At 46.7% G+C, this 12,003-nt stretch overlaps 1 long non-coding RNA gene across 1 annotated transcript; it reads right to left on the bottom strand.

The window, feature by feature from the left end:
• Positions 1-1,997: 1,997 nt before the first annotated feature.
• LOC112913967 (uncharacterized) lies at positions 1,998-9,895 on the bottom strand. The gene is made up of 3 exons (XR_003233778.2): positions 9,684-9,895; positions 8,477-8,571; positions 1,998-2,089 (listed from the first exon to the last, which is right to left on the bottom strand). It is a non-coding gene; the product is annotated as an uncharacterized lncRNA (long non-coding RNA).
• Between the last annotated feature and the right edge of the window lie 2,108 nt (positions 9,896-12,003).

Here is a 12,003-nt window from a genome sequence, read left to right on the forward strand (position 1 = left end):
GACACAGAAGGGATGGGGAGCACACTCAGATAGAGATCTGAGCTGCTCAGGGTCTGCCCTTTGCTTGAACAGTGTGTCTTTTTTTCCAGCAACATATCACAACAAAGCCTGAGAGAAAAAGAAAACATTTTTATTCATGGATCCTTTTATGTGCCAGAATGAATGCAAATGCACACACACACACACACACACACAAACACACACACACACACCTGAACAGACAGGGGCTTCCATACTTGAATGCCTAAATATGAACATTGATATCTATGGGAGGAGAGATATTTGTTTCATAAAAAGACTTGCAACAGGGCTTCTTTAAACAGTAAGCAGCCAAAGTGCGATGAACATAAAATTTGATTTACAGAAATCTGATTTACCTGTAAATTTTCCAACACCTGTCCATAATAGAAGTGTGAGTGTGTGTTTGTAAATGTGCACAACTTGTCAGTGCCTTCTTTTCATCCAGTTGGGGAGAAGGGTGGGCATTTCTAATGGAAGTCCTCCCCAGAGCTGGCTGGCAACACACACCTTCGAGGTCTGATCACAGAGTGGAACCCTAGCCCAGGACTATAAACATTAATTCCTTCTCCACCTCCAGCTAGCAAAAAGGAAACCAAACAGTGTGTCCCAAGACTACTACAGACCCAGGGCTCATTACACTCAAAGGATGCTCTCTTTATACCCTCTTAGCCCCCCAGCAGTTCAGCCTCCCTTGGATGTTTTGAGAGGAGTGTCTTGAAAGAGCTTATTAATCATCTCAACCAACTCCCTCATTTAAAAGATGAAAAGCCCAGTGCCAACCTGACCTTGGGCCTTATCCCAGCCACCCCCATAGTGCCTGCCAATGTCTGGACCGGTAAAGATGGCTTCTGGGAAACCAGCCCTTCTCTCCAATCCCCACCCCCCCAGCCCCAGCCCCATGCCTACCCCATCTTATTTCTTTGCTTTGCCTCCTGTCCTTGCTTCAGGTGACCGGTGTGTCCTTCGAGGCTTAGCTTGCCTATGACACTCTCCTGATGAGGTCTGAACTCCTTTTCTGGTGAAAATCCTATCTTCTTATGCAACCTTAGAGGTTACTGCCATGCCAACTGCTTAGCTGGGCCCCACAAGACTGCCCTGGAACCCACTTAGAGGAACTGGACACCAAGGGACTTGAAGACAGAACAAAAAGTAAGGCTCACGTCTCCCCTATTTCCAGACCAGAACTTGTCCCAGTAGACAAATGTCCATCTCTTGAAACCTTAGCTCCTTTTTTTTTTTTTTTGTAATAACAACAAGGCTGCTCATAATAGCAAACACTTATTGAAAAGAACACCTATGTGCTATGAGGTAGGTGTAGTTGGAAGCCCTTTACCTCTGTTAACTCCTTGGATCATCACAACTCCCTAAAGGAGTTGTCATTACCTGTCAAGTACTGTCATTACCTCTACCACACTCATCCCTTTCTAGGGCTCCTGTTCCCTCTGCTTGGAATGCTTGACCTCCAGACCTTCATGCCTTCCTGGAGAGGTTAGCTTGACAGCCCTATCCAAAGTAGCTACCCATAGCTAGACCACTGTACCTTTCATTCTGTAGCATCGATCTGCTTATTTCCTTCAGCATGGTTCACCCCCTGAAATGATCTGACTTCAGGGTTTACCGTTTCTGCCACTAAAATGTAAAGCCCAGGTGAAGCCATCGTTCCCCTCCATTCATGGAAGTGTGCCTGGCACCCAGACCACCTTGGCCTGGCACATAGTGGGTACCTAACTATTGATCGATGAGCACTCTGGTCACATAACAATGTCCCCCACACACACATGCATTCACAGACTCTGTCTATATGCTAGAGTGTGCACTCAAGTGGATTCACATGGGCACAGACAGCCGCGTGTCTGTGATAGAGTACTCTGCAGTGTAACACCAGATACAAGTGGCAAGACCGGCTTAACATAGATGGGCTTTCTAACAGCCAATGCTAAGAAACAGAATGTCTCTAAGGACAGATCCATAATTACCCATCCTGGAAGAATGCAGAACAGAAAATAGAACCTCTGTGTAGGAGCCAGAGCATCTCCACCACCTGGTCCAGGCCTTTTGTGTTGGTTGCCTGGAGAAATGGAAGATTTGATTAAAAGGTGTGAGAAACTGGCCCCTGCAGAGTCCTCAGAAGGGGAGGGGGTTGGGGTGACCCGGTCGCTCTAGTTACAGAGTTGAGCTTGCTAAATATAGCTGGGTTAGACATGGGGCACCGTTGAGGCAGGTCTGAGATCAAGCAGGGTGCAGGGGCTCCCTTTTCACCCAGGCTCCCTGGCCCTCACCTTATCCTTCACAGGTCAGAACCCATCTGCAGGGGAGGGGATGCCATCTTTGCCCTGACAACGAGATGGGAGGAGGGACCTCAAGCTTATGAATGTTCTGGCCTCGCCTGAACTTGGACATGCCACTCTGACAAGAGGTATTTAGGCAATGCAGGATTGTGCACCGTGTGTGGTCTATGGTGGTTGAGGTACCACCAAACTCTAATGTATATGACCCTTGTTCTATGGCACTCAGGTCTTACTAATTTCAAGGCTGCTCCAATTCCATGTATGTGTGTGTGTGTGTGTGTGTGTGCGCGCGTGTGTGTGTGTGTGTGTGTGGTGATCCATATAGTCAGAGTAGCAGAATACCCACCCCCTTCATGGTTAGAGACCACATAGTTAATGTATGATGTCCTCACAGAGCAGAGCTTGGAGATGTAGGTGGGGGCATACTCTAGCTGGCACTGGTGACACGGGGCAGGATGAGTCCTCACTGGCCTGCAAGATCTCCAAAGCCTCTGCTTCCATGTGAAGACCTCCAGAGTAGCACACAGAATGGAAAGGGCTGGGCAAAGCTCTCCAGGGCAGAAGGCAGAAGGAGCCCGCCCTGAGACATTTAGGAAAACCACGGTGCCTGTCTCTAAAATCCCTCCTGTTACAACTGCCAACATGCCCCACGCACTCATTCTTTGTCAGTCCTGGTCCCTGGAGCTCCTGGTACCCCCACCCCATGCGATGTTGCCCCTGGACTCTCAGGAAGCTATGAAGCCTTGGCCAGAGGTAGGAAGCTAGATGAAGGGGCAGTCTGGAGGGTGCCCAATCTGGGGCTTGAGAGTCTCCTTATCAGAGGACTATCAATAACCTTCCAGCACAGGGACCTCATCTATAAAATGGGACAGCCATGCCCCCTTCAAATAATTGTGAGGATGGAGTGAGAAACCACAGCAGAGCATCCAGCACATGGCATCAACCCAAACAACAAAGATGTGTGAGCATTAATTGCCATACTTCCTTTCTCTTTCTTCCTTAACTCTTTTTGGAAAACATAAGTTGGCATTACCTAAAAGTGGCCAAAATTTGTTGTGATTGTTTCCTACCAGCTTGAACTACCCAAGGCAGTGGTCTTCTCCTTGCCTACTTCCAGTGGAACCTCTGCCACAGCCCTGGGCCACCCAGTCACACCAGCACCATCTGGTCTCACAGGCTGGGGCTCAGTGGATCCATAGCCATTGGAACTGTGGTGCCCTTCTCCTAACCCCCCCTTATCCTCATGGTCCCTGGAGCCTTCTGGTACCTGTGGACTTGACCTTGGGTGTTCCCATCGAGGCAGGGATGGCCAGTTAGCAGGGCTACCCCCAAAGCCTTCCTTGAGCCCCCTCCCCTTGCTGCGGGCTCATCCTCGCATTTCTGCCCTCGTTTCTCCCTTTACCTGTGTGTTTTATCTCCTGTGGAAGGATGCCATTCCCCCTTCCTGAGGGGTCGCCACCTGCAGGTGGTGGGAGGGTGTGGGACTCCAAGGATGAGAACTAGCCTGGTGGAACTGCCCGGCCAACCCCCAGCCTGAGCCTGAGGCTGACTCCCCACTGGGGTTTACGGGATGTGGTTCTGTGGTTTCCTACTTAGTTCTGTTTCTTACTTCCCTTCCCACCATGACAGGTGGGCTTGGGCTGGATCAAACTTCAGACCTGGGGGCAGGAGATCTCCTCTGCAGGGCCAGGGGCTCCCATCTATGTTTAGGAGGAACCAGGACCAAACACGCAGACCAGACCTCTCTGATCTGCCGTTTCCTCTCCTTTAAAATGCTCAAAAGAGCACACCCACCTGGTATTTCTGGGGAGAGACCGAATCTCGTGGCAGCCTCACTAGGGGACAGGGAGATGGGCTGGGCCTGACACGGAGCCTGCATCTGTGGCTCTCCCTGCTGTCACCTGCCTTCCAGGTGTCTCCTGATCATCATCTTCTTTCACAGGAATCAGAGCCCACAGAAGAACACAGAGTAGAAGAGCACCCCCCTTAGAGAGATGGATGTGGAAAAGCTGCTGTTCCCAGTTGTGGAGAGCCACCATCCACCCTTCCCAGGCTCTTTCCCTCCCTATGCTGCTGAGCAACGGTTTCCCAGGAAAGGACCTGCTCAAAGGACCTGGGGCCCCTCTACATCCCATGCTGTAGGGTCCCCTTCTTCAAGTAGGCAGCAGAGCCCCAGCTCCTCCTCATTTCTCTGGGGAAGATCCTTAGGACTGCTCAGAAGGGACAGCTGCAGGCCTCTTCCCACCATCCCACCTCCACTTCTTCCCTTCCCTGTCCTGTCCCATAGCTCAGCTCCAACCTCCACTAACAACCATGTGACCTGAAGTTCTGGGAGTGGACAAGCTCCTGCACACTGGTCCCAGTGCCCTGGCACCCCTGTGGCATGCCTTGAAGCTTCACCCAGAACACCTGCTTCACCCACAGCTGAGGGCAGCAGGCTGGGTTGAACAGGTTTCTTTAAGGGATATATATATATATATATATATATTTGAGAGTTTACTTATTTATTCATGAGAGACTCAGGGAGAGGGGCAGAGACATAGGCAGAAGGAGAAGCAGGCTTCCTGCAGGGAGCCTGATGTGGGACTCGATCCCAGGACCTCAGGATCATGACCTAAGCCAAAGGCAGACACTTAACCACTGAGCCACCCAGGGGTCCTGGGCCTTTTTATATCTTATTCCTTACTGCTTCAGCTGTGTCTGGGGGATGAAATTGACTGCTGTCTCTTTACCTTCCACCCCATCCAGGCAGACTGAGCTTGGGAGAGAGATAAGGTAAGAATCAAAGGGGAGGGGGCCTGGCCCATGGCTGCCTGGGGGACTCCCACTTCCCCTTTCAGCAGTGGCTGCCTGCTGTGTGGCTTCAATGCCCCCAGAGCAGTGGCCCCTCAAAGGAGTGGGATCACCTTCTTGGGCATCCTCACTTTTTGTGGTGGAAATTCTGTTAAGATGAGGGAATGGGACCTTCCACCAGTGCCAGGTACTAGGCAAGGCTGGGGGCCGGTGTGGCAGTGCTCCACTCTGGTGTGGCTTCTTAGCGATTATGCCCAGAACTGTGGGAAAGCAGGACTCTGAGGTAACAGATGCATGTGGCAGTGGTGTGATCCGCATCGCAGTGGGGGATTTGGGATTCACAGGGACTTGGCTCCCCTGTGTTGTCACGTGTAGCTCCAGGGTGATACCAACAGCTCTTTCAGGTCTTTTAGTTTATAACTGGGACAGCTGGGCTCATTCCCTGCTGGGCCTTCTGGGCCTGGGGAATTGGGCCACTCTGACACCTCACACCCTAGGCCTGCCTACCCTTCCTTCTTCGCTCAACACTGGGCTGAGAGGACAGCAGAGGCCACAGCATGTTTCCCAGGCCACGTCTTCATCCAGAGCAGTTTTTCCTATTCGGACGGTGACCCACAGACCATGCTGGATGCTGAATCTGCCTGCACTCAGGCATCCAAGAGGGCAAGAATGGATCCGATGGCTCAGGCTGCGTGGAGGGGGAGGGGCACGGGAAGCCGTCCTCCAGGCTCCAGATGGACTCTGCTCATTACTGTATGCTCATTACTACTCAAGATAATATCAGTGTTCCTTGGCATGAAAAGTAGCCAGAGAATTCTAGTATCAGATAAGGGAGACTAAGCTGGATGGCCTCCGAGACTCTGACTGCGCCCATCTAGTGATTCTGAAATCCAACATGCTGAAGAGTATTATGAATATGAAGCAGTTGATGACACCGTGCTCAGTGGCACACATAATTAATATAAAGGAAGCTGTTAGCACTTCCGTTTCCCCAGTTCTGTGTGTGATGTATTTAATAACTCTGTACTTCTCAGCTTATAAATACACAGCCCCCTGAGCTAGATCTCTCCTTATTGTCATTTACCAATTAAAGAACAGAGGCCACTCACTCACGAAGAGACAAGCGGCCCCCTTGGCATGGGCCTCCGAAGAAAAATGTTGCCCCCGGCCCACTGCCCTGAGTCATGCTCTGCATGCTCTCCCCAGTGAGCCCACAGGACCATCGCCCCAGAACCCGAAAGCTGGGGTTTGTTCCTCAGAAACAGCAGACTATCTTAAGTGATTCCTAGTTGGACTCAGAACAAATCCCTTTCCCTTAGTTACTTTCTCAGATAAGTGATTCCTGCAGGTCTGAGAACCTTGAGAGCGCCATGAATTCTCCTGGCTGAGAGGGCTACCATGGCCCGCCTGGAACTCTGGCCAGTCCATCTATGCCTGGCAGCACATTCCTCAGAGACAGAGAGGCCAAGGGAGGTGAATGGAAAACCCACCAGTCTTTGATCAACCAGAGATAAGTTCCTCCAGGGAGACCCATGGAGGCCCCAGGGGCATGGCTGGTACTCTTTCATTTCTCATGATACTGAGCAGGGTGTCTTGTATGCAGCAAACCACTTGAGATGAACTGTTTTGATTTCTTCATCTCCCTCACACTGTCGCTGGCTTCTGCCTTCTAAAGTTCATGGCCCATGTGTTGAGATTCAAAAGTTTAAGAATTAAGGAATTTTCTGGGTTCCATTCATATCAATTCCAATGGAGGCAAATGTGTTTATGGAAGGCATACTCAGCCTTGTCAACTTGCCAGGACTGTAAATCTTCCAGCTTGTTCCCCTGGAAAATAGGTGTCCTATCCCATGTCACAGGCTTAGTGAGGATTAACTGGCACAGCGCATAAAAGTGCTTAGTGGGAGCTGTGTAAAGAAACACAAGCCCCTCCCTGCCCCACTCACCCCTTTTACACTGCTAAGAACCTTCCTCTTTATGCAGCCTCTGAGTGATCAAGTCAGGTTAGCTCCTGGGCTGCCATCTTTCATCCCAGATGCCATGGCTTAGCCCATCCAGTGCTCTTGAAACATTTTGTAAAGGGCAGCCCAGGTGGCTCAGGGGTTTAGCGCCACCTTCAGCCCAGGGCGGGATCCTGGAGACTCAGGATTGAGTCCCACCTCGGGCTCCCTGCATGGGGCCTGCTTGTGCTTCTTCCTCTGCCTGTGTCTCTGCCTCTCTCTGTGTGTCTCTCATGAATAAATAAATAAAATCTTAAAAAACAAAAAACAAAAACATTCGGTAAGGTCAGATCTCAGAGCTCCTCCTCTGTCTCCTCCCCCTGGGCTCTAGCTTTACCCACCCCACTTTCCATATTCAAGCTATCATGGCTGACTCAGAGACCATGACAGTTTTTATTTTTATTTTTTATTTATTTATTTATTTTATAAATTTATTTTTTATTGGTGTTCAATTTGCCAACATATAGAATAACACCCAGTGCTCATCCCATCAAGTGCCCCCCTCAGTGCCCATCACCCAGTCACCCCCAACCCCGGACCACCTCCCCTTCCACCACCCCTAGTTCATTTCCCAGAGTTAGGAGTCTCTCATGTTCTGTCTCCCTCCCTGATATTTCCCACTCATTTTTTCTCCTTTCCCCTTTATTGCTTTCACTATTTTTTATATTCCCCAAATGAATGAAACCATATAATGTTTGTCCTTCTCCAGTTGACTTATTTCACTCAGCATAATACCCTCCAGTTCCAACCACGTCAAAGCAAATGGTGGGTATTTGACCATGACAGTTTTTAGAAGACCAAAGGCTCATTAGCTCCCGGCTTTGTACTCTAGTCCAGTGTGCCAGCCCAGATCCTCATCTGAAGAGGCCAGGGCCTAGGTGGGGTGATGGGCAGGTCCTGGACATGAAATATCTATGCGGGATGGTGGTGGGTTCTGGGTCCAGACTTTTTGACTGGTCTCATGTGACAGAATAGAGGCTTCCCTTGCTGAGAGACCTTGCCCCTGCCTTTTTACATTGACAGCCATGTTTGTCACCACTTCTGCTCCTACCATGGACTCCCTGATGGCTGAGACACAAAAGTGGAGAAAAGTGAAAGGAAAAAAATCAAGGATCCCCATCCCCCCACCCATGCCCTTCCTGCCTTATAGGAGTTCCCAATTTCACTGCTCTGACCAGAACCAGAACCAGAAGAAGCCAGGTTTCTTCTGTGTCTTTCTGTCTACACCAAGTGCTGACTTCAGGTTTCAGGCTATACTAAGTTCAGGCTCTGCTCAGCAGAGCCCCAGGTACAAAATATGCCCCACTCACCACCAGTTTGGTGGTCCCTGGACTCCTGGTTCCCCCAGCCCCCAGTCCACTTGCAAGTACTTACTGTTCAGAGACTTCACATAGCTGCACCATGTACTCTGTCCAGGTTCTATACCCAGTGAGGGAGGTGGCCACGTGTTTACTGCATCCTACCGAGAACTGGAACATAATAAGATTTTAAAGCCTTGTCGAGTTATAAAAGCCTTGGTCCTTCTCTTGCCTCCAAGAGGAAGGAGACAAGTCCTGGCTGACTGTCACATTGTCCTATTCCTCATGAAAACACAATCACACCTATTCACTTATTCATTCTCTTAAACGTTTCTTGAGCACCAGTGCTGTCTGTGCTAGGCCCCTTCTAGACACTGAGAGCTTAGCAATGAAAAACAGACAAAGCCACTGCCAGACAAAGCAGTCAGAATATAAACAAATAATTAAATATATAATATGTAGGTGATAAAACTCTTGTGCAAAATAAAGGAATGCAAAAGGATGGGAATGCTTCTTTACAAAGGGTGGATGGGCAGAGCTTCTTTGAATAGGTAATGAAATGTAAGGAGAAAGTAGAAAAAAAGTGAGCTCTCTAAATATTTCAGGCAGAAGTATTCCAGGAAGAAGAAATTGCCAAGGCTCTCTGAGGGCAGAGAGAGCATGTGTGGTATGTCTGAGGAATAGCCAGAGGCCCACATAAGGGAGCACAGGGCAAGGAGGCATGCAGTTGAGGATGAGGTCAAAGGTTGGCTGGGGCAGAGGGCCATGGGAAAGATCACATGTGACCATGAAGGCCATTGTTAGGACTTGGGGAAATGTGGAATTTGACACAGAGGAGTGACATTATCTGACTTATAATTTAATGGGATCAGTCTGACTGCTGTTTTTGGAATAGATTGGGGTAGGGGGGTAGAGGCCAAGAAGGAAGCAGAGAAATCCTCTAGAAGACTATTAAAATAATTCAGAGAGAGAAAATCATGTATTTATTGGTGCGGGGGCAATCAGATGGAGGAAGTTAGAAATGGTTGTGTTCTGAATATATGTTGAAGGTAGAGTGGACAAGAGCTGTTGACAGGAAGGGGCTGATAAAGAGAGAAAGTGAACAGTCAACTTGGAGTTGCTCTGGAGACTCTTTGGCAATCATCCTGCTGACCCAGGGATCTCCAAGCCAATATCCCAACATCATGATGTTAAGCTACTTAAGGAATACTCCCTAGGAAAGAGGATTCACTGCCTCACACAACAGCCTTACCCAGCCCCTTAAAGTTCTTTATTATACTTACTCAAAGCCTATGTCCCCGTGTCTTTCTCTCACTGCTCCTGATGCACTACAGGGCAGGTGTTCACACCTGTTACAGACAATCCTCCAGATTCCTGGTAAAGATCTGCTTCTCCCTCCATTCACATCCTTTATCAGTGCTGCTTTCAATGCCTCTGGACATGAACAAACCCAAGAAGGAAGCAGCTGTGGGTGCTCCACCGGGTAGAGCTCCTTCTGGAACATAGTTCACAAAGTTTGGTAAATGATTCACATTCAGACCATAAATCTAAATTTGGAAAAATGCACTACTTGTCTCCATCCTTTTTCCAGGTGGGGAGAATTAGAGAGTTAGCTGTAATCTTGCTTCCTTATCACTGAGAAAGCCAAAGCAATTATAAGTGTGCTTCCTTAGACACCACCTGTTAGCATCCATGTCCACACTCTCCTTTCTCGCCCATTGTAGTAAATGAACTATCTGTGCTCCCATCTCAAACCAGTACCTTCACTTTTCTATTATATCTCACCCCTTCTCCCATGTTCAGGAACATTAGTGTCCCTAAAAACTGGAGGGAACGATGGAGTAGAACTAATATTTTAAAAGCAGAATTCAAGAACTCTTTATGGAAATACGAGAAAACCTGAATTTATGTAAAGGTCAACTATGAGCTTGGAAAAATGGAGAATGATCAACTCAGAGACAAAGCCTATACAATTATTAAAGACAAAGAAGCACTACTCAAGGTCTCCAGACACTAGTCATAATACCTACAAAAGTATTCAAATGCTATTGGCATCAGGATATTTAAGAGCAACCTGCAAAGCAGGGCAAAAATGGAGGATTATTTTCAGAAGAAAGGAAATACGTTGTGAGTCAAGGACACTCTCTGATGCATAGCTATCATTCAATTATCAAGGCTATTGAAAAACTATATATGCAAAGAGTGAGAATTCTGTAAACATTCTGAGCCCTTCTTAGATAACCTGCTAGAGGATAAATTCTGTCTAATCAAGAGATGACTGGTTGGGGGCATCTTTTGGCAAAAGAATGATGGTGAGTGTGTAGTGTATTTAAGGTATATTTAGAGCACGTAGATCTAAACATTAAACAAGGATCAGGGACAAAGGTGGAAGATAATTTGCAAATGGCGTATGTTCTGACCAAGTAGAAAGAATGCAACTTAAGACTTGAACTAATAAAGAAGATAGAAAGACCAAAGTAGAATAAGGTCATTGCATTGGGAATAAGTGGGACTCCAATGACACCATTTAGAATCGACAATCTATAGAAGTGCAGATAGTTCATAGTTAAGTGAGAAAAAAGGAAAATAAGGATATGATAAAAGATATCAATACAAAGGTAACTATTAGAGCAAAATTGTACCCTTTTGTAAATACCAAAGCAATTTAGAAAAAGAGCAAAGGAGACATAAAGAGAAACAAAGTAAACATAACATAGAACTGACATCAATATATTAGTCATATCAATAAATGTGAAGGAGATTAACTTGCCCAGCAAAAGAAATAGATTTTCAAAATATCTTACAAAACAAAACCCCAGTCCCTTCTATATATATAAAAGAAACACTTGAAACAAAGTGATTCAAAGTATAAAAATTTTTAAAAGAGTAGGAAAAGTGATGCTAGCTAAATAGAATAACTTTAAAGAATGGTAGCACTAATATTAGTGCAGAATTTAGGCCAAAAAGCATCCAGTGTGACAAATAAAATATATCACAATGCAAAAAAACACAATCTACAATAAAATCTATTAGTTATTAATATCTATGTACCAGATTACACAGAAACCCCTTCTCTATGAATAGAAATGCAAGGAGAAATAGATAGAAACAATAATGATAAGACAGATTTACACACCATTCTCAGGCCAAGAAGGGCATGTGAACAAAAAATAAGTATGGATAGAGAAGACTTAACCAATTTAATGATAAATTAGATTTCATAAATATGTATTAAATGCTGTACCCTTTAATAAAGAATATATATTCTTCTCAAGCAGACATGAAATATTTATCAAAATTGATCATATATTATATCACAAAGGAAACATAAGTAGGTTCCATAGTAGGAATATTACAAACTGAATTCTCCGATCACAATGCAGTAAAAGTAGAAATAAAAGCAAACATTTAAAAAGCCCTTCTGAAGATGGAGAAAAAGGGACTGACTTCATTCTCCCTCTTAGTACAATAATAAAAAGTTTGAGCAAAATATATGAAACAATACCAGGTGTCAAGCCATGAAGGACAGTGATCCTGAAGACTTGGGAACAAATGAGATGAGTTCTACAATTTCATCTGCTTAGTGCCTGCAGAGAATTCCAG

The sequence above is a fragment of the Vulpes vulpes genome, chromosome 1 (genome assembly GCF_048418805.1).
Source record: "Vulpes vulpes isolate BD-2025 chromosome 1, VulVul3, whole genome shotgun sequence".
Taxonomy (NCBI): Eukaryota; Metazoa; Chordata; class Mammalia; order Carnivora; family Canidae; genus Vulpes; species Vulpes vulpes.